Raw genomic sequence first — 21,334 nt, 5'->3', positions numbered from 1 at the left:
TGCAGTCCAAAAACAGCTGGGGGGCCAAGTTTGGCCACCACTGGACTAGACCATCCTCAGGGTCCCTTCTAACTCTTATGATTTTATGAAGCTCTTGAGTTTAAAATCAAGAAGGAGGGTCAAGAGCACTGCAACTACCTGAGATGGAGGTTCCACTTCTCCAACATCTTTGCTGGGTCAAGACCAAAGGTTCAAGTCAGATGCTACTAGCCCAGACATGGAAGGAAGAAACTACCAGAGAAGAGTGGCAAAACAAGTTGGTGGATTATGCTGAAATGGCAAAATTAACTGGGAAGCTCAGATATCAAGAAGACAAGAATTTTAATAAGGAATGGGAAAAGTTTATAACTTATTTACGAGTCCACTGTAAGCATGTTAAAATGCAGCCTCAGAGCTTGGATAGGATGACACACATACAAGGTGCTCCATGAAATATGTGTTACAGTAGACCTTGCAATATGTTGGTTAGCCGACAAAGGTGACTCAATTTAGCACACAGGGAAGGAGAGAAAAGAAAAGAAAAGCTAAGGTGACAATTGGAGTCTTTAACTTGCCTACCTCTTACAGATGGGGTGCCAAACTGATTTTAGTCTGAAGACAGCATTCCCTTTTGGCAACCTTCTGGCTACCACATGGCAGTGGGGGGTGGAGGTCAAAGGCAAAAGTGGGTGGGGCAACAAATCTAAAGATGCAATTTCACCCTTCTTGATTCTCTGCCAATGCAAGCAAGAAGAATGATTAAAGTTCAAGGGCATATCCTTGCCAGGCAAAGGCATTCAAGGAGGGAGTGAAATGAAGTCAGTGAGGGGCGTGGCCTGAAGAGTCCCATGGGCTAGATAGAGAGGCCTGGAGAGGTGCATTTGGCCTGGTGTTCCCCAACACAAAAGTCTGTAATCCTATACCCATTTGCATGGCAAGGATCCCTCTTCAGCTCTGTGGGACCTACCTCTGAGTAGATACGTTCAGTATTGCATTGTAAGTCTTTTTGCAGGGCTTATGAAATGGAGGACCCAGACAGACAGACTTACCCATAAAACCCACATTTTAAGTAAAGGTAGTGACTATTTTTGGCATAACCAATTGATGCACGATAGCCAATGTGCAGCTCCTTTTGGACCCAGAAGAATGCAAAATGGGGGGTGGAACGGGGTAGAACGGGGCAGAATGGAATGAAGTGCACTTATACGTGCACCACTAATGTTTGCAGGGACTGGGACTGGAACTCCCACTTGAAATGGTTACCACCAGTAATCAATTTGTCCCCTGGCAGTCCATACTGGAGTAACTTAATAGTCAGATGTGATTCTATGCCTCTGTGGACCCAATTTTCTACAACTTGCTTTTCCAACCCTGTCTTTATTGAAGCTGCTACATATTGATAATACCACCATCCCTCTTTTAATGGTATAGGTGTCCATGGAAGCTGGTAGGAGCACTTTTAAAGCAACTATGTCATTTTTTGGGTTTTCCAAGGACAGGGAAACTCCAGCCTAAGCAGAGGAAAAATTTGGGACAGCAGCTGATTCTAGTGAATGTTTTATAGATGAGGGGAAGATAAAGGACGCACAAGGGGTACATATTCTGCATTCATCTGAGGTGAGGATGTGCCCAGAGTTTGATAATAGTTTGAGAACTCTCTCTGAACCTGTTGAGATTCCTAGTACAAATGGGTGGTTTTTCTTTCCTAAAACAACAGACAGTGATATGGGCACCTAAACTATCTGTCTCGTGTCACTTTCTTGTACCCCCGATGCCTTGTTTGTTGTTTGTATCTCCTACTTTTAGAGAAACAAAACAAAAACAAAATTGTTATCATACAGCCAAGAGTAGAGTCAAGTTGTCATCTTCAAGCATGCCTGCCTTTGATCAAATATGATGTTTTGTCGAGAGAAAAGAAAGAAAAGAAAAGAAAATGTCATCACACCTGTCTGAGCAAGCCTAAAATAGGTATTTGTTGATTAGATTTTTCTTGTCTTTATTAACTTGGGTTTATTGTTTGGGCCTGTGTATCGAGATGCAATAACATACTTCACCATGGGTCAAATCCCAAAGTCTTTACACAAACAAAGGCTTATATTGATTCCATGTTGAATAAACCAGAGATAAAGTTACAGAATTTTAAACAATTGCCAGGATTCAACCCCCACCCCCCAAAAAGAGATCTGAGTGGGTTGCTGCATGCTCAGAGCCTTGTTTTATTATCCTTGTTTTGATAGTCAAATAGTTGCTGGTCCCTTCCAAAAAAACCTGGAGCAGATCACCTGGTGGAGCAGAGTCACCTGTCAGCAGTCTCCTGTCAGCAGCATCACAGCTATTTGCTGGGAGGGAGAGATGAGAGGTCATAGTACCAAAGCCAAGTCCTGCATGAGAGTTCCTGCCCCCGCTTTTCTCTGTTCCCAGTGGGAGGGGCTCAGGCACTCTTTCCTACAATTCAGTCCTCCCCCTTCCTCTCCTACTGCTTCCCTTTTAGGAGAAAAAAAGTCCAAAGTTTCCATGTTCAGGGATGCATCGGGCTGCTAGACAACTTAATGGATTGCTGGATATTCGGAAATGAGGTTCACTATAGCAGTGACCAGAGGAGGAATTATTGCTAGGAGGAGTGCAGAGAGAAGAATCGCCATGGTGCATCTGCAACAGCACAACCAGGCTCTTTCATCAGCCTCCATTGCAAGAAAATACTATATGTCTCTCCCGGATTGGTCTCTACAGCCACAGCAGGTGCTGTGACTCTCCAACGGTCTGACTTCACCCCCAAAGGTGCACTCTTCCATGGTCTCCCAAGACAGACAGGGGCCATCCACAGCAGCAGCCGCTATAGTAATGATTTCTATAACGTTCACCATCATAATTCATTTATATACCGCATAATGCCAGAATAGGCTTCCATAAATGCAAAGCATAAAAGCCAATTGTGCAAAGATTAAAATATAAAGATCCACAATTAAAATGCACAATAGAGCCAGTGCTTTTTTTCCCCCCTGTGGATAGCCAAGCATACAAAGCATAGGCACCTTTTTCCCCTAGAAGAAAAGCACTGGTTAAAAGTGCAGCACTTAATGTAACAACTTCATGGTATTGTGTTCCAACAATTCATAATCAAATTGTTTAGTTATGCTTTGGATTATACCTTAACATGTGGTTGTAAGCCCACCTGAGGGTATGGGGAAGGTGAGTGTTCAATGCTTAAAATGAATTAGCATTTCAGGCTGTAGCCCCTCTTACTCAAACTTCCTTTACTGTCAAAACAAAAAAAATTCCTTCCAGTAGCACCTTAAAGACCAACTAAGTCAGTTCTTGGTATGAGCTTTTGTGTGCACGCACACTTCTTCAGATACACAGTATCTGAAGAAGTGTGCATGTGTATCTGAAGAAGTGTGCATGCATACGAAAGCTCATACCAAGAACTGACTTAGTTGGTCTTTAAGGTGCTACTGGAAGGAATTTTTTTTTGTTTTGACTATGGCAGACCAACACGGCTACCTATCTGTTCCTTTACTGTGAAATCTTTCAAATGTCTTTTCAAAAGCAAGCTTCTCTGGGTTCAGGAGGGCTTACTCTCAGGTAAGTGTAGAATTACAGGCTTCATTTGTTACATGCGCATATAGCTTACTAAGGAAGCATCCCGCTTACTAATAGGTCAAGAAAAAGTAGTGATTAGCTCCCTCCTGAAGGTATCCAGGACTGGATGGCGGGACAAGGCAGGTGATGTAGAAAGGCAGTGGGGCATAGTGGTTAAAATGTCGGAATAGGGGAGACCAGTGTTTGAATACCCAGTTAGCCATGAAGCTTTCACTGGCTGAGCTGGGGCCAGTCACTGCCTCTTGGCCTAGCCTACCTCACAGGGTTGTTTGCGGGGGGGGGGGGGAGAGAACCATGTACATCTCCTTGAGTACCTGAGAGAAAAGGATGGGGGTATAAATGCAATAAACAAATAAATTAAAAGCCACCCCCCATGGCCAACACAAAATCTCTCGACACTTATAATTTGTAGACATATTTATTCCACATATTTATCTCACCCTTTCCCTCAAAGGAATTGGAGGCTATTCTCCCCACCCTTTTAATCTCATAACAACAACCTTGTGGGGTAAATCAAGGCGAGAGGTTGGGACTGTCCGATGGTCACCTAGTGAGCTGAGAGGGGATTTGGACCTGAGATTCTCAGATACCATAGTTTATCTCTGCTTCTTGAAACATGGAGATGCCATAGTTGCAAGCTTCAATGGTGATGTTACATTAGCCGATCAATGCTTATTAAAAATTTCGAGAGCCAACTAATTCATGAGAAGTGACCTTGAGAAAGCATTGTTAAGTTTTTGGAGCTTTGAACCCTATTCAGCTGCTGAATAATACCAGCCACATTAGTCAGCTGTCATTGTTAGGAAAAAATGCTTCTATAGAAATTCAAATAACTTGAGAAGAAGAAAAATGATAACTTGAAATGTTTCCTACAACTGTTTAAAAAGCCAGTTGCTAAAGGAGTGTGGGTTGAGTGAAGTAGAACTATTTAATCAGCTTTTCAGTTACTTCAGAAGTCCCTGATGACTCTTAGGGTGGGGAGGGGGAAATGGAGAAAGAATCTAGAATACCATTTTCTCACAATAAGCCTGTCAACCATTGTGTGATTCCTAAACTACTTTCCTTTACCGCTGCGTTTTAAGGATGCAGAGATATCAATAGACCTGTCTGAAACCTTTGCTCATCTTAAATTATAGCAGATAATTTTATGTTCATCTTTTATATCATGAGCCATAACATAGCAGCCAGCTGCTTGCTGGTATTATAAATGAGATGGGCTACTTTGCTCTGCTGGTGCTTACAGAGAAATCTCTGAAGTGGCTTTATTTATTTTATTTTTATTAAAGATTTTCTTGGTTTACAAAATCTCCTTTTCCAAGTTGCACAGTCTTTTCCTAGAGATCAGTTGCATTTTATCTGTGTGGTTTGTTTTCTCTCCCTGTCCCCCTTTCCTGGAAAGACAGGCAAGATCCAACAGTTGCATGTAGCAGAGGTACCTGTTTTGAAGTAAAAAAAATTAGAATTTGTCAATAGGGATCCTAATAAAATAGGTATAGCTTCAGCGTAGGCTTCCTGTAGTTTAAACTGTAATCCTCTACATTTTTACCTGGGATTAAGTCCCATTCAACTCAGTGGGGTTGCTTCTGAGGAGGCAGGTATATAGCTGCACTGCAGTTGATAATACATGGTTTTTATTACACTTAAAAAGAATACTTTTGTGTTCAATCTGTTAGCCGTCATCCATCCTCCAACCGCCTCCAGGCACTCACACAGGACCTTCACCGCCTTTAGTGGTTCTGATTTGAAAGAGAGGTAGAGCTGGGTGTCATCTGCATACTGACGGACACCCAGCCCAAACCCCCTGATGATCTCTCCCAGCAGCTTCATATAGATATTAAAAAGCATGGGGGAGAGGACGGAACCCTGAGGCACAAGTGAGAGCCCAGGGGTCTGAACACTCATCCCCCAACACCACTTTCTGGACCCAGGAGAAAGGAGTGGAACCACTGTATAACAGTGGATATTGTATGGCTTCCACTGATATGATTTATAAATAAAAAATAGTGTATGGAATCTTATGCTTATTTTATTCTAACTGCAATAATATCCTACACAAAGTCATTCTTTGTTTTATATTGTTTGTCTTGTTTGTATGTTGCTATTTTTGAAACCTCAAACTTATACATATTTTTAAAATGCATATTTACAGACAAAATATGTTTGGAAATGTATGCATTCTGATAAAATATGTATTTAAATATACATTTTCTTATAAAATATGCGCTAAGCACTATAGTTTTTAGAACTCAGATTATTGTGCAAACAGGATGGATCAGATTTATGAATAAACGTGTGAAATTGACATGATGTTCTTATCCTTACAAGTATGCTATTTCAGTATTCCTCTTATGTCTTGCATCTTCATTTCTTAAAGTATCATGCACATTGTATTTTATTCACTATGTGGTCATAATGCGATTAGTTTTGTTGGCATTACATTACTCACATGAGGCCTACTAACCATCCAAAAATCTGAAATAAAAAAACCCCTCCAAATAATTAATGAATGCCTTAGCAATTCAGTTCAGTAAACTGAAGCTGTCTCCATTTGCTTTGGGTACTTTGACTTTTGTAGCTGGAACTAAAAATCTGGAAAATTAAAGGAATGAAAACCTCACTTTAAATATTCATTTCAAATCCCACAGAAAGCAGAAAGGTGAGGTGTGAAAAGGGGGAGCACAATAACAGCCTTTTTTCTCCTGTCTTATAAATAGCAAGACGTCTGGTTAAGCCAGCCTGAAAAACAGACATAAAAGAAAATTACTGCCAGTACGCTAAGCCTGACACATTTATAAGTGGAGAGCAGAAATTTAAGAAGATTTTTTTTCAGCTGGTTATTCAATGTAGAAGGCTCCATGTTGGATAGGGGGAATATAACAACATTATATTTTTTTTACAAAAATGTTTTCAAACACAGCTATGCAACAAAGCCACCATATTTCTGATTTGTGCACTCATTACAATGCTTCGAGAAGAAAGACTATTCCTCTACTAAATGTGCTCAGTGTTTATTTTCTCGGCATTATAAAATGCCCAGGTCTGAGAAACAACTTCTTCCTTTGCACAAAATTATTTACTCTGATGTCTGGCTCACAAAAGCAGTTCGCTTATACAGGAAAGATACCCATCTGTTCCAGATTCAGAGTGTACTTTGCGCATAAATGCTCAACAGGCACCTGTTTGACTGAAAAATGCAGGAGGTTCGGACATTTCATCTATTTGTTATCATGCTTCACTATCACCAGGAGTGTAATTATAATAGGTGTCACTCTTTGGCTGAAAATCTGCCTAATTACTTTTCAGCACAAACCTTGAGAGGGGAAAAACAGTATAATAGAGACTTCATAAGGTGGGATCTATTGCCAGTTATTGAACTGAAAACACACTTGCTTCCTCTTTGTTAATAGAACTTTTAGACCATTCTTCATTATAAAGAATCACAAAGCACTTATAAAATCACATATCATGACAAAAATGGCAATTAAACACAGTTTTTCAGCTGTAAATTGCCATAACTTTGCTCTGGCACCTTTGCCATTCTAAGATGACAAGGGAGGCGTTCATGGTGAGTCTTGCACCTCTTTCTCTTGAAAAAAAGTAGCACTAAAATTCTCCATCAAATACAAAATCATTGCAGATTAAACCAACAATTGCCATGGGGGTGGGTGGGGGGCCTAGTGGCCACATTTGGAATTTTGATAAAGGGCTGAGTGTGGCTGTCCAAAAATGGCTGTTGTGGGGTGCGACATAATGGTTGCCATGGGGGGCACAGCATAACACAACATGACTGCCACAACTAAAAGAGCAGAAAGAGGACCATGAAATGGTGTAGACTTTGTTCCCATTAGCTCTACCAATAAAAGCACATACAACAGCTGTTGCTGCACTCACAGAGGGAAGCTCTTTGCCCCTCTCCTCTGTTTGGAACTAAAAGGGAAGGTCAGTGTCGATTTCTTGCATCCAGTGTAACATGGGCATTTTAAAGGGACATGTTCAGTACAGGAGAGACAAAGCCAGTGAAAAATCCCAAAATGCTGCAACCTTCTTTCTCCTATAGGAGTTGCTCCATATCCTTGATGATTCTGGTTGTCCTTTCCTGAACCTTTTCTAACTCTACAATATCCTTTTGAAGGTATGACGATCAGAACTGTACACAGCACATTCCTATGTAAAGCACCCCCAAAGCCTAAAATGCCAACCACAACACCTCAAACCTTGCAAACATCTGCTTGTATAGCCAAAAAACCAAACCAACACCTCTTTGGCCCATATGTGACCAGCTAATCTTACGCTGGGATGCTGGTGGCGCTATGGGTTAAACCACAGAGCCTAGGACTTGCTAATCAGAAGGTCGGCGGTTCGAATCCCCGCGACGGGGTGAGCTCCCGTTGCTCGGTCCCAGCTCCTGCCAACCTAGCAGTTTGAAAGCACATCAAAGTGCAAGTAGATAAATAGGTACCGCTCAGGCGTTTCCGAGCACTGCTCTGGTTTGCCAGAAGCGACTTAGTCATGCTGGCCACATGACCCGGAAGCTGTACGCCGGCTCCCTCGATCAATAAAGCAAGATGAGTGCTGCAACCCCAGAGTCGGCCACGACTGGACCTAATGGTCAGGGGTCCCTTTACCTTTAATCTTCCACTACAGGGAGTGTAAAGCAAATGTGGAAGAGGCCTGGCTGGGCAATTCCACCTCATGTCCATGCCTGCAGTCTTCCAAAGTGGGCAGGTGAGTGTGCTTGTAGAATTATGGCCTTCTTTCTTTGCTGCAGACTTGGAATGAAATTATGGCCCATTATAACAGTAAAATAATAAGGGGCGGCGGATTTCCACTCTTGCACTCCCATGAGTCGTGATGAAATGTTTCTATCCCTCTTGGAGGTAGAGGTCAGTTTGAATATTGTGACACAGATGTTTGGAGCTGAGCAAGCTGCTCTTATTAAAATCTGGTAGGGACTGTTAGGTAGCCATGCTGTTCAATGGAAGCAACATCCCTGCTCAGCTTCTGATGATGCTTTCAGAGCTGCCGTAGGCTACATTGTCCGGTTATTATGAAAACCTTTGCAGTTTCTTCTCTCTGCTTTTGTCCCTTTCCAATACCCCATTGCAAGGAGACCCCCCCCCAGCATTAACCATGCAAATGCCTTTGAAAAGTGAAAGCTCTCCCTGTGACATGTTTCCTTTGCCTCCCTTCTGAGACAAAATGGTTGGCAGCAAGGATGGGGAGAGCAGATGTTTTCCGGCTCAAAATGACAACATCCCCATCTGTTGGCAGCAGTTTCCTGCAGCTTCTGAGCACTGGTCCCCATATCTTCAAATGTCTAACAGATGGCGAGTTACAAACTATCTAAACTGCTTTGAAGCCGAGAAGAATGTAAAAATCAAAGAGGATCCACTTTTGGAAATGTGTTCCACTCTAATGATAGTGTACGGCATAGCACAGCTTATTTACTTATTAGTGTTTCCAGACAGGAAATACTAACCTCAGCTCATTAAAGCCAGCAAAATTCTATTACAATCAAAAGAGGGAATTGCAAAGGATTGTGATGTTTATTCCAGAACTCCATAAACCAACAGCCCTCTCCATGAACTAAAGAGGAGGGCCGGCCTATCATTAGGCACCCGCCTCAGGTGGCAGATGTTAAGGAGGCACATTTGTTGGAATCTCAAGCCTTGTCAGAGGAACTTGCCACTCTCCAGGCACCCGGCTTGAGCTCCTTGTTGACCTCCCCGTCTGCGACTCCCGGCAGGATACAGGCGAGGTCTCTATCGGCGATCCTCCTCAAACGTGAGAAGAACACACCACTCTTCCCTCCTCCCTGCCTTCCCAAGGAAGGGGAAAGAGACAGACAGAAATGTATTTACATGCCTTTATTTCTGTCTTTGCAGCAGTACAGAGAAACACGTCTGCACTCTCCAAACACCAACAGCAGAGAGAGAGACTCCACCCCTGTACTTCCAGTACAGGTCAGATGACACTCTGAGCTAACATCCGGTGCTCAGTACAGTGAATAGACTGTCCCTTTGTTCCCCCGGTACAGTCCCAAACATCAACATCCTGTTTGGCTTTCCAGCCAGCTGCAGCTCGCTGCTGCATTGCTCCTTTTTCGTAACAACATTCCCTTCTAACGTAGGATGCAGCTGTGTATTCAAGCTTCTGCTCCAGCTTCTGGATGTGAAACAGGGAGGTGCTTTCTTAGGCAACAAAATATCTTGGAGCAGCTCTAACAGAGAGGGAAAGTGGGCACAGAGGGGCTAGGCGTGCTTTGGTTCCACACCCATGGTGTGTGGCACCCTTCAGTGCTGCCCTAGACTTTGACATGGCCACCTGAGGTGGGGAAGCCTTCATACATCCATGAGGATGCTTACAGGATTTCACAACTATGAGCAACCAGAGTTCCAGTATTTGGGTAAGAATGCACATGAAGAGGTAAAAGCAGAAAGGCTTCCCTACCTCAGAGAGCTACATTAATTAGTGGATGGCAGGGCTGGGAGGGATCTACAATATTTTGGGGCAGGTACCCCCTTCTCTACTTGTCAGCTCCTCAAGGTCCTCAGCTTTCAGAGTATCTGGTTCTTCCTCTTTGGACTCCATGGCTGGTCTCAGGTCAAAGCTAGGCATTAAAGAACTGAATTTGCCCACCTTTATTTGGCAGTTTGTAGGAGGCATAGTAAGGGACGTGGGTGGTGCTGTGGTCTAAACCACAGAGCCTAGGGCTTGCTGATCAGAAGGTCGGTGGTTCGAATCCCCACGACGAGGTGAGCTCCCGTTGCTCAGTCCCTGCTCCTGCCCACCTAGCAGTTTGAAGGCACGTCAAAGTGCAAGTAGGTGGGAAGGTAAACGGCGTTTCCGTGTGCTGCTCTGGTTCTCCAGAAGTGGCTTTGTCATGCTGGCCACATGACCCGGAAGCTGTCTGCAGACAAACGTGAGCTCCCTCAGCCAGTAAAGCGAGATGAGCGCTGCAACCCCAGAGTTGTCCGTGACTGGACTTAACAGCCAGGGGTCCCTTTACCCTTCTCTTTTTAGGAGGCATAGTATGAACTCTGCCCCCAAATATTATCTAGCCAGGCCACCTAGTTAGCTTCATGGCTGAGTAGGGGACTGAACCCTGGTCTCACAGGTCCTAGACAAATGTTCTAATCACTACACCACAGAGGCAAAGTAAATATATACAGAAACAACTAAATAATTCCAGAAGGAGAACAGAAAAAATAACCAAATGTAATAATACATTGCAGCCATTAAACATACACACAAAGCCAACTGCAGCTTTTAGTTATTAGAAGATGCTAGTGTTTTACTTTGATGTGCATAAGCTTTTTATTAAACCCTCTTTATGGAAATTCCCAGAACAACAAAATGCATTTCATCCTTTCCCCCTACTATTTTCAGATCAGAAAGCATCCATCTTTTCCAATATGGCTAAATATTGTGCTGCTGCATATAGAAATTACCGGGGATAAATTTCTAGAAACTTAATAATTCTGTTTTCTGTACCTGGCATTTGATAGTACTGTACAGTTCTTAATAATTATATTCCGATAGTTTTCTATTTTATTCTGTTTTGTATTTTTTTATATATGTTTAATCCTCCCCGAATATTGATCACTGACCCTAATAAAGAGATAGATGATAGACAGACAGACAGACAGACAGACAGATCGATAGATCGTTAGATCGATAGATAGATAGATAGATAGATAGATAGATAGATAGATGATAGATCGATAGATCGATAGATCGATAGATAGATAGATAGATAGATAGATGATAGATAGATAGATAGATAGATAGATAGATAGATAGATAGATAGATAGACAGAACAACCCAACTCTGGGTAGAATTCAACTTAGCTCTAAGTGGGGGTATGTGCACAGAGAATGAGGTCCACTCATGCAATGAGACTTCTGTGCGCCCTCTGCTCCCCCACCCCACATGCTCCCTAAATCTGTTATGGGCTCCCCCCAACCTTCTGGAGCAGATTTATAGGGAGTGGTGGGGGGCATGCAGAGGGAGGATAGGGGAGAGATGTCCTGTTGCACAAGCCAAACTCACTTCTATGTACACAACTATACAAAATATTTTAAAATAGCACCCTGCCCACTGCCCTAGTCATTGAGACAAGGCTATCTCATTGGCCTCATGAATCCCAGACACATGTGCTTTTACTGGGTCCACAGAATGGGCACCATGTTGTGTGCGGTAGATTGATTGATTTATTTTAAGTGCAAAAGCAAACACCCTACCCTCCACCATCTCAAGTGTAATAACCTAAAACAATGCATGGCCTTTTTTTGAAAACATTGATATCTTCTCCTCTGCACTTTTGCAAGGGCCTGAGCATTTACTCAGAGTTGGGGGTTTGTTTTCAAGATGCCTGAACTCGCAACACACTGATCAATGGGACTTAAAATTGCTTAGCTGTCTTTTAACGTATTATAAAATTAAGCATTACACCCACTTGATCTGTTAGGTTTCAGCCCAGTTACTTGCCCTTTCCACTCCTAAATATTAAGAGCATTAAAATGTTATTGCTCATTCACAGTCAACGATGCAATCTTTAAATCATCTCTCAAGAAACCATCTTTTCTTTTCTTTTTCTTTTTGCACGGAGAGAGAGTGTGTAATTAAATTGAGCAAACTTCTCCAATACTTCTCAGTTAGATCCCACAAATCAGTTTTTTTTTCTTTAAGAGGAAGAACCAGTCACAGCTTTTATGCTCAAAGTGATTTCTTTGTTAGAAATTTATTGGCTTTATTTCCCATTTCAAAGTATTTCTGTTTCATGAATCTCATAGATCCTTCCATTCCAAGCAACTCATATGTATTCTTTGTAGTGTGCTCCCCCCTTTTGCTTTTAATAGTTTCCACTTTCCATTTTTTTTCTATAAAAAGGTAGAGATTCTATAGTATTCTACAATATTCTCAACTATGAGTATATATGCTTACCTGACCTCCCTCTGGCTGAGTCAATGCTACATACAGAAGTGGAGAGGAAAAGGTGTGAAGCAGTGGTGACATTGGTGTGGTGCAAACACACTGGCAGAGTGAATCTGGCACTCCTGCTAGTGTGTTTGCACTGCAGTGACCTCACTGCTGGTTCACCCCTCCTACTAACTATCACTGTATGCAGCAGTAATTCAGCTGGAGGGAAGTCATTCATCCACCTAGAACTCATTTCACTGAAGCTCCTGCAAAAGAATGCCTGGGTAGATGATCATGCCCTCTAAGTTTACCACTTAGGATTTCAAAGCACCAGTTATACTATATGGAAGCTGGCAGAAACACATTGCACCTGGTATATGCTTGCACCCGGTATTCTCCTAACTCTTTTCTTTGGAATAACAATCTGTTCCGATCTTCTGTTTCAGTGAATATCTTGTGCTTGCACTTTAGGCAGCCACACAGAGAGAGATAATTATCCAGACAAAAAACCCTGCTTGCATAAACGCAACCCTAGTGTTTAAGCTACAAAGGTGGTGTGCAGAGGTAGCTTGTAATTCTACAAGTTCCTGTCTCTCTCTCTCCCATCCCTCTCTTCATCTGTGCTGACACCTTGGCAGATCAGCCAGGCTGTAGTCTAAAAGACTAAGACATTCAACAACTGCAGAGTAATCTTATTTATTCACAGTCTCTTAATAGGAAGGAAAATGCCACTGAATGACTGGGGTCTCAATGTGACACACAAGGTGAACCCCACCCCCCTTGTTATGCAACTCAGTCCCTTTCTCCTGTTCTCTCAGAGAAGATCATTTGTGAGGGTGGTGGTATAAAATGGCTCTGAGTAGAACTCCACATTGCGATTTTCCAATGATTCCATCTATGGAAGCATTCTAGCTTGGCAGATGAAATGATATTCCCTCTGCCCACCTCTTTGGGCTGTTCGGAGGGGGGGGGAGGTGTTTCTCCAGGAGATCGCCCCCAGACCCAATTTTGTGACTGCAGGACAAGAAAGGAGAGAGACACTAACTCCCCCCCTTTCACTATAGTTGTGGTGAAAATTAGGCTTCCCCGCACCACTCACAGGGGTTCACATTTGAGTGCAAACACATCTAATCATTCCTTTCCAAAAATACATGAACAACAACAACAAAACTATACTGAATTGTGCATATTGTGGAAAAGTGTGCATGGAATGCATATATTCATGACAATAACATACAAAAATGCAATATATGAGGGAAGTTTGCTTTCAAAATATGTCTATTATGGAAAATCGCACACACAAAGATGCATATTCAGATGTGCACCAAAATGCTGACAAATATTCATGAGGGTTCTTTTTTTTAAAAAAAGCCAACTAATGTGGAAATGTCGTGAACTGAATTTAGTACTGGGAAAATGAGAAAATCTGAAAGTGGGGGGAAAGACCATCACTGTGCACCTAAAGCTGCTATTAAACTTGGAAGAGAAGTTCTCATTGCTTCAGAAAGCCTTCTGCTAGCACTTGAACAAGTGGGCATGCAGCAGCGCTAACACATCTTCTCCCTTGATTCTTGCAATCCATGCCAAATACTTACAATACTGGTAACGGTATTGTTAGCCACGACTTACTTAAATTCAGTTGATCTGATTTGATTTAATTCACTAAGTTTGGACCCAGTGCAATGCATGTAAAGCACTCTGGATGTTCCAAAATGTGACATAACTATTTGTTATGAGCACTTCTATCCTAGGCTCCAATTATATGCAGTGGCCTTCCTTGTCTCTTGTCACTCAGAGAGTATTTGCTAATTGGACGCGGGTGGCGCTGTGGTCTAAACTACAGAGCCTCTTGGGCTTGCTGATCGGAAGGTCGGCTGCTCGAATCCCCATGACGGGGTGAGTTCCCGTTGCTCTGTCCCAGCTTCTGCCAACCTAGCAGTTTGAAAGCATGCCAGTGCAAGTAGATAAATAGGTACCGCTGCAGCAGGAAGGTAAACAGCATTTCTGTGTGCTGCTCTGGCTTACGTCAGTGTCCCGTTGCACCAGAAGCAGTTTAGTCATGCTGACCACATGACCCAGAAAGCGGTCTGTGGACAAATGCTGGCTGAAAGTGAGATGAGCACTGCAACCCCATAGTCTTTGACTGAAATTAACTGTCCAGGGGTCATTTACCTTTTTATTTTATTTATTTTTATTTTCTGTTTCCAACTAAGTCTCAGCTAGGCATTATAGACCTTGATATAGCAACCATTGCGAAGTTATAGAAACTATCCATCAAGTTAAAAATTATTTTGATTGTATTCTTAGTGAGTCACAGGCTTTGTACTTTAAAAGTATTCAGAGAAGAAAATTAGCTTCGATATATGTATACAGAAGAATCAAGCTAGGAGAATGATTCATCAAGGATATTGATGTGTGGATGAGTTTGGTCAAATTTATGATAATCCGTTTTGATAAATACTTCACAAGACTTTTCCATCAACAAGATTTAGAGTCTGAGCTTCCTCCCCTTCTCTAACTAAGTGAAGTGTCTCTTATATACCATAAAATCAATAAATGACAACAGTTAAAACTTCCAGATGCTAGAATACTTTTCAGCAACTCCTGCAGCCAGAAACCAAAAAAGAACTCCATGTGAACAGTTAGGAAATGCCTGGGCAAACAGAAGTGATTTTAACCTATTGTTGGGATCTTGTTCCACAGCAGAAAATGCTCTCCTTTGTATCATGGCCCAGCCAAAGGTCCACAGATTGTGGGGCAATCAGGAGGGCCCCAACCATATATGACTGTGACCTGAGGAGATGATACCAGAAAAGGTGATAACCTGGTCCCAAGATACTTGGGCCTTCAACTTGGCTTGGGAGCTAATTGGCAGGAGGGACAGACCCCTCATCCCCAGTGTTATATGCATGTGGTGGGGAGCCTAGTCACAGCTTTCTGCCCTGGCTGCAACTTCAGAAATAATCTCAAGAATAGCCCAACACAGAGTGCATTATAGCAACCCAACAGTAAGGTTGTCACAGTTGCACAGCTATACCTGCCCAGGACTAGTTGCTGTCGTCATAGCCCCTGAGATCACAGAGATTGATCCTAGAGCACCCCCCCAAAAGTATGCACCTTCCATTTAGAGCATGGGTAGGCAAACTAAGACCCGGGGGCCGGATCCGGCCCAATTGCTTTCTAAATCCAGCTTGCGGACAGTCCGGGAATCAGCATGTTTTTACATGAGTAGAATGTGTGCTTTAATTTAAAATGCATCTCTAGGTTATTTGTGGGGCATAGGAATTCATTCTTTTTTCTTCTTTCCCAAAATATAGTCTGGCCCCCCACAATGTCTGAGGAACAGTGGACTGGCCCCCTGCTGAAAAAGTTTGCTGACCCCTGATTTAGAGGGAGCATGCCATCCCACATGGGCAGATGTTTTGATTTCTGAACCCAGGAACTGCCCAGCCACAATGCCTCATCTTATCAAGATTCATATTCAGTTTATTGACCCACATTGAGTTCACCACTGTACCCACACATTGTCCAGGTTATGCAGGGCCATTTCTGACTCAGATGCAATGGAGAAATATAGCTGGGTGTTATCAGCATAATGATTAACCTTGACCTCAAAACTCCTAATATTTCTAATGGGTTCATATTAATGTCTAATGACAGCAGCAGCAGAATGATGCCCTGCAACACCCCATGGCATAACTGCCAGGAACCAAGGCACAATCACCACACAATGATGATGATGATGATGATGATGATGATACTCTGGAAGAGGCCCCATAGATAGGACTGGGACCACCACAATATGAGGCTCCCTAACCTTCTGCTTTGCCTGGAAAAGTTCCCAGTTTTGATCCTGCCTGAAACCCTAGGGAACCACTTCCAGTCAGTGTAGACAATGCTGTGCTAGATAGACCCAACAGCCTCACATATTATAAAATATATAATATTTTAACATATCATTCCCAACAATCATATAACGTATTTTCTTGTCTTACACAATGTTTTGGAATTCCATCAACTGCATCTGAATCTACTTTTCTTAATTTCTCTATCACTGTTCTAATCTACTTTTCTTAATTTCTCTATCACTTTTAATTATCCTTAACTAATTACTCTCTTCATAATCTTCTCTGCAATATTTCACATAATCCTCCTTACAAAACTTCTTGCAATCCGACCATCATAATCTGTTTATTACAGTTGCTTTTCAAATAGTTCAAATATTTACTCCAGTCCTCTGAGAATCTCTGGTCACGCAGGTTTCGAATTCTTCCTGTCATCTTATCTAATTCTGAATAGTCCATTAAGTTTGTCTGCCGTTCTTCTTTCATCGGTAGTTCTTCTTGTTTCCATTTCTGTGCCCAGTCTCACTCATTTTAAGGCAACTTGCTGTGTTCCCATCTCACACAGAGACTAGACTAAATTGAGGACATAGCCCACCCTGTGTGTCAGGCCAGTAATGTATGGAGACAGCTCTATAGTTGCTGTGGAGGCCATGAAGTCCTGAGCTAGTCCAGCAGAGGTCTTGAAATGAAAATCACCAGCAAAACAAAACTTCTTTCCCAGGCAGAGCACTTGTAAATTCAGCTAAAGTAAAGAATGTTACATTTCACCATCAATTTGCTACCATGCCAAGAAAACAGAAAGGGCATGGGAGAACAAAGGTGACTCCCTTACCTTCAATAGCTTTAGCTCATTCTGACAAGCTGAAATTGTTACAGGAGCAAAAACTATGCCATGGATTTTCCTCATTCATCATAACAGAACATTATAAATTTTCTAACTGCAGCTTTTGAGCACCTAAAATGGCTAAAGCATAAGCAACACAACAAGAAAACAAATTTAGAAACTCCCAATTTGGCTCTGTGAAATTCGTCTGAAAGCAATGTTTATCTTCATTAAGTTTCAACGTAATGAACAAAATGTTTGAAGTCCGCTGGGATCTGGTTTCAGGCAGCAAAATCCATTATTATGTATGCATTTAGGTCAGGGAAAGGAAGGGAGGTAGCATTAGTTCTGGTTTTCAAAATATATCAGATTTTGAAAATCACCGTGCTTTACCAATACACTTAGAAATAAGTCACTCATTGCCAGCTATTCAAGCATAAGGTATTTATATAATGCTGCATGGACACATAGATCTCTTTTGGCAAACTGAGCCCACACTACTTGGATTTTTTTCTAAAACTAGAGAATCTGGTCTTATATGCCTTTCCAATGGCTGAATTCTGTGTAAAACAGGTGGGGAACCTTTAGGCCTCCAAAAATTGCTCTTCTCAACAGCTGATGATCTTCTGGGGGCATCAGGGAATGTCAGGCTCCTCCTGGTAGGAACCAGCTGGTGGGCAGATACGTTTTGACTTTTCCACAGATTTTACTGCCTGATGGTTGCATTTCCATCTGGGCAGATGCCCGGCCCCTAACAGCCCTGGATTGTTCTGGGCCATCTAGCATGGCTGCTTCACCCTGACTAGACCAACACCCCAATTCCTCTGAATACACTCAATTTGGCCTATGCCTCAGTCAAATCCAGTGTACAGTCCAACTGTTTGCAAGTCGCAAGACTCCATTGAAATGGAAATAGCTGTTCCAGAGGTGAGTTTTGTTGGGCTTGTAGCAGGGAAAGAAAGAGAGTTTTAACTCCCATTTCCCTTCCCATGTGGTCCCTAAGCTGCTATTTGCACAATAAAAAACAAATGCACACGAGTTGCATTTATTAAACACGTTAATGTACTTTAATTAAATTCATTGCATGCATTAATGTCCTCTGTGCAATTAATGTCATATTTTGCCTGGCTCTGTGAAATTCAAATAAAAATATTTTTAAACCATTAAAATATACTTGCAATAAGTGGCTTTCAGCCAGTGTGCTGTGTCTCCTTGGGGTACCTTGAAGGATAGTCAGGGGTGCCATGGGCAACACTGGCCTCTGTCCCTCTTTCCTTCATTTCTTCCTTTGATGTCCTCTCACTTCACTGCCTCCCAAAGGCTTGCATAGCTGTTTGTGGCAGCAGCCCTGGCTACAAGCCCCCCAGCCGAATGATGCCTCTGGGGCTAGCCAGGGGGTGCTGGTTACCAGGAGTTAGGTGGCCTTGGAGTAAACAAGCAAGTAGGTGAGGGAGCCCAGCCAGCCAGTGCTGTTGGGAATGGACAGGCAAGTGGGAGGTTCAGCAGGCAGACAGGCACTATGCTGGCCTTTTTCGTGCTTGCTGTGTGCAAGGGCTGGCTGGCAGCTGTGTGCCCAGTGCTGAAGGGAGCCTATCCACAATGCAGGCCTGGCAGTGTCCGCTGGCTTCGTATTCACCTTTGGCCAGTCTCCGTTGGGGCTGGGGGCATCGTCTCAGGACCCTGTGGGGCAGTGCGAGAAGGCACCTGGGCAGGGGGGCAGCTCAGAGGGGTGGCAACTGCTGTTGCAGGTGGCCAGAGGACTCCCAAGGAGATAGGAGAGGAAAGGAGGCTGAGGGAACACTCCATAAGGGAGGGTTTTCAAAAAAGGGCGAGAGGTTGCCAGCTCTGCAGCAAAGGGGTGAGATAACTGGGCTCCTGAGCCCCACAGGGGTGTCGCAGAAAGAATGTCAAGGGAGCCATGGATTCAAAAAGCTTGAAAACCTCTGCTTTAAATATTTCAAACACTTTAAGAAGACCATCAGAAGCAAAAAATATCCTTAATGTGTTTATATTACATCTCTAATGTATTTCTAAAATAAAATACAAAATTCACTCATCCAATAAAGCTTTTTTCTTCCATCAGGCTTTTATGTGAGTAATTTAAATCGTTCTCTGGTTTATTTATAGTTTTACAAGCACTTAAGGTAATAGGAATATGGCATATATCTATAAACAAAACTGTGGAGAAAGCAACCAACCCCAAGTAGTTGATGCCTATATGAGATTTCAGCATAAAGTGTTATTCAGTCATCAGGATCTCACTTCTTCAGTTGATTAATCAGAAGTTTGTATTAATAATGCCTTTATGTCTTCTTGCCTAATGGCTATTCCATTCATTCTAGACTGAGGCATTGAAATTTTGGGAACCTAAAAACCGACCTATCATAAGACAACTGTGGCATGATGTTGTGACTTCCCCCTTCTAGTTTTAAGGCAAGAAATGGGGTACTCAACTTTTATTTGGTCTAGAAAAGCAAGAGGCCAGGAGCCCTGCTGGATCCAAAGTGGGTGGAAATGCTGCTCCAGTCAAAATATAAAATTCCATATTTGCTATCTGAGTAAAGGGTTAAGACACATGGAGTTCCCTGTAAACTCCTAGAGAGCACTTCATGAAGTCACATCTGCTGTTTGCTCAGTCCATTTTCTTACATTACAGATTTTTGTGTCATTATTTTGTTTAGAGGGAAGGGGAAGATCCACTCTGCCTAAGATATCCTGGATGATTGAGCTACAAAACTTTGTCCCAAGTTACCCTGTTCATGCTGTAAAGGATGGTATGTTTTCAACCCTGCTAAGCTAGATGTCACTCTTACTCAATGAGTGAAAGGATAGATAATTAATTAATTAATTAATTAATTAATTAATTAATTAAATATACCCTATCCTACTCTCCAAATCCATCCCAGTATACAAAGGCCATACATCCTAGTAGTGATGTATGGAAGTGAGAGATGGACCATAAAGAAGGCTGATCACCGAAGAATTGATGCTTTTGAATTATGGTGCTAGAGGAGACTCTTGAGAGTCCCATGGACTGCAAGAAGATCAAACCTCTCCATTCTGAAGGAAATCCGCCCTGAGTGCTCACTGGAAGGACAGATCCTGAAGCTGAGGCTCCAGTACTTTGGCCACCTCATGAGAAGAGAAGACTCCCTGGAAAAGACTCTGATGCTGGGAAAGATGGAGGGCACAAGGAGAAGGGGATGACAGAGGATGAGATGGTTGGATAGTGTTCTTGAAGCTACCAGCATGAGTTTGACCAAACTGCGGGAGGCAGTGGAAGACAGGAGTGTCTGGCGTGCTCTGGTCCATGGGGCTCGAAGAGTCGGACACGACTAAACAACTAAACAACAACACATACAAAGGCCTATCTAGTCTGACATCTTGTCCTCACATTGGCCAACCAGATGCCTACGGAAAGGCCAAAAGCACTCACCCCATTGGGGCAATTGCTATTTATAGGAATACAGCTTCCAGTGCCGGATATAGTACTTAACCATTGTGTCTTACAGCTTCTTCTGCATGATGTTCAAAGCTGGGGGTGAGGAGATGATGCCTAACTGTGTCACTGCATGGAGACAGCTTCATCCCTTGGGAATGTGACCCAGAATTCACACTTCTTTTATTCCTGCTGGCGTTGTGCCTTTGTTTCTTCCTGGATCCGCCACATGAGGGTTCACACCCAATCAAGGACCCCACATTGAATGGGATGATGTCGCATTACCCTCTGCACCCAGTCCTATATGCTCATGTGTGGATGTGCTGTGAATCACGTGAGGGCAACTGAAGAGCATGCCATAGGTGATTTCTCTCCCCATGTGCCTACTGTTGTTGCGCTAGCAGCCGCTTGCCCCTTTGCACTCTTCACAAAACGTTCAAGAAAGGTAATCTGCTCCCTGTCCCTATGAGCGGTGCAATTAGGTAGATTAAGCTGTGGAAACATAACACGATCCCTGCTGGATCACATCAAAGGCCGATCCTGTTAATAATATTAGCAGGAGGGGGGGGGCTCATTAGCTCAACATACACATGGCTCCACTTACTTCAAAATGTGTTAAGATATTCTTGCTGTTTTGGGGGGAATCCTCTGCTCATGCTGCTAAGTGGGACCTTGTACTTTTGCCCCCCCCTCCAAGTCCTACCCCGACCGCACCATTGCTTCCT

At 42.8% G+C, this 21,334-nt stretch overlaps 1 long non-coding RNA gene across 1 annotated transcript in view; it reads left to right on the top strand.

Moving 5' to 3' along the window:
• Window positions 1–21,334, top strand: part of LOC310847238 — a 410,873-nt gene that overhangs the window by 298,687 nt on the left and 90,852 nt on the right. The gene's annotated exons all lie outside the window — the stretch shown is intronic.

The sequence above is a fragment of the Podarcis gaigeae genome (assembly GCF_964106915.1).
Source record: "Podarcis gaigeae genome assembly, chromosome: 6".
NCBI classification, from domain to species: domain Eukaryota; kingdom Metazoa; phylum Chordata; class Lepidosauria; order Squamata; family Lacertidae; genus Podarcis; species Podarcis gaigeae.
Note: the sequence above shows the minus strand (reverse complement) of the source record. Positions and strands in the feature narration are given on the sequence as shown.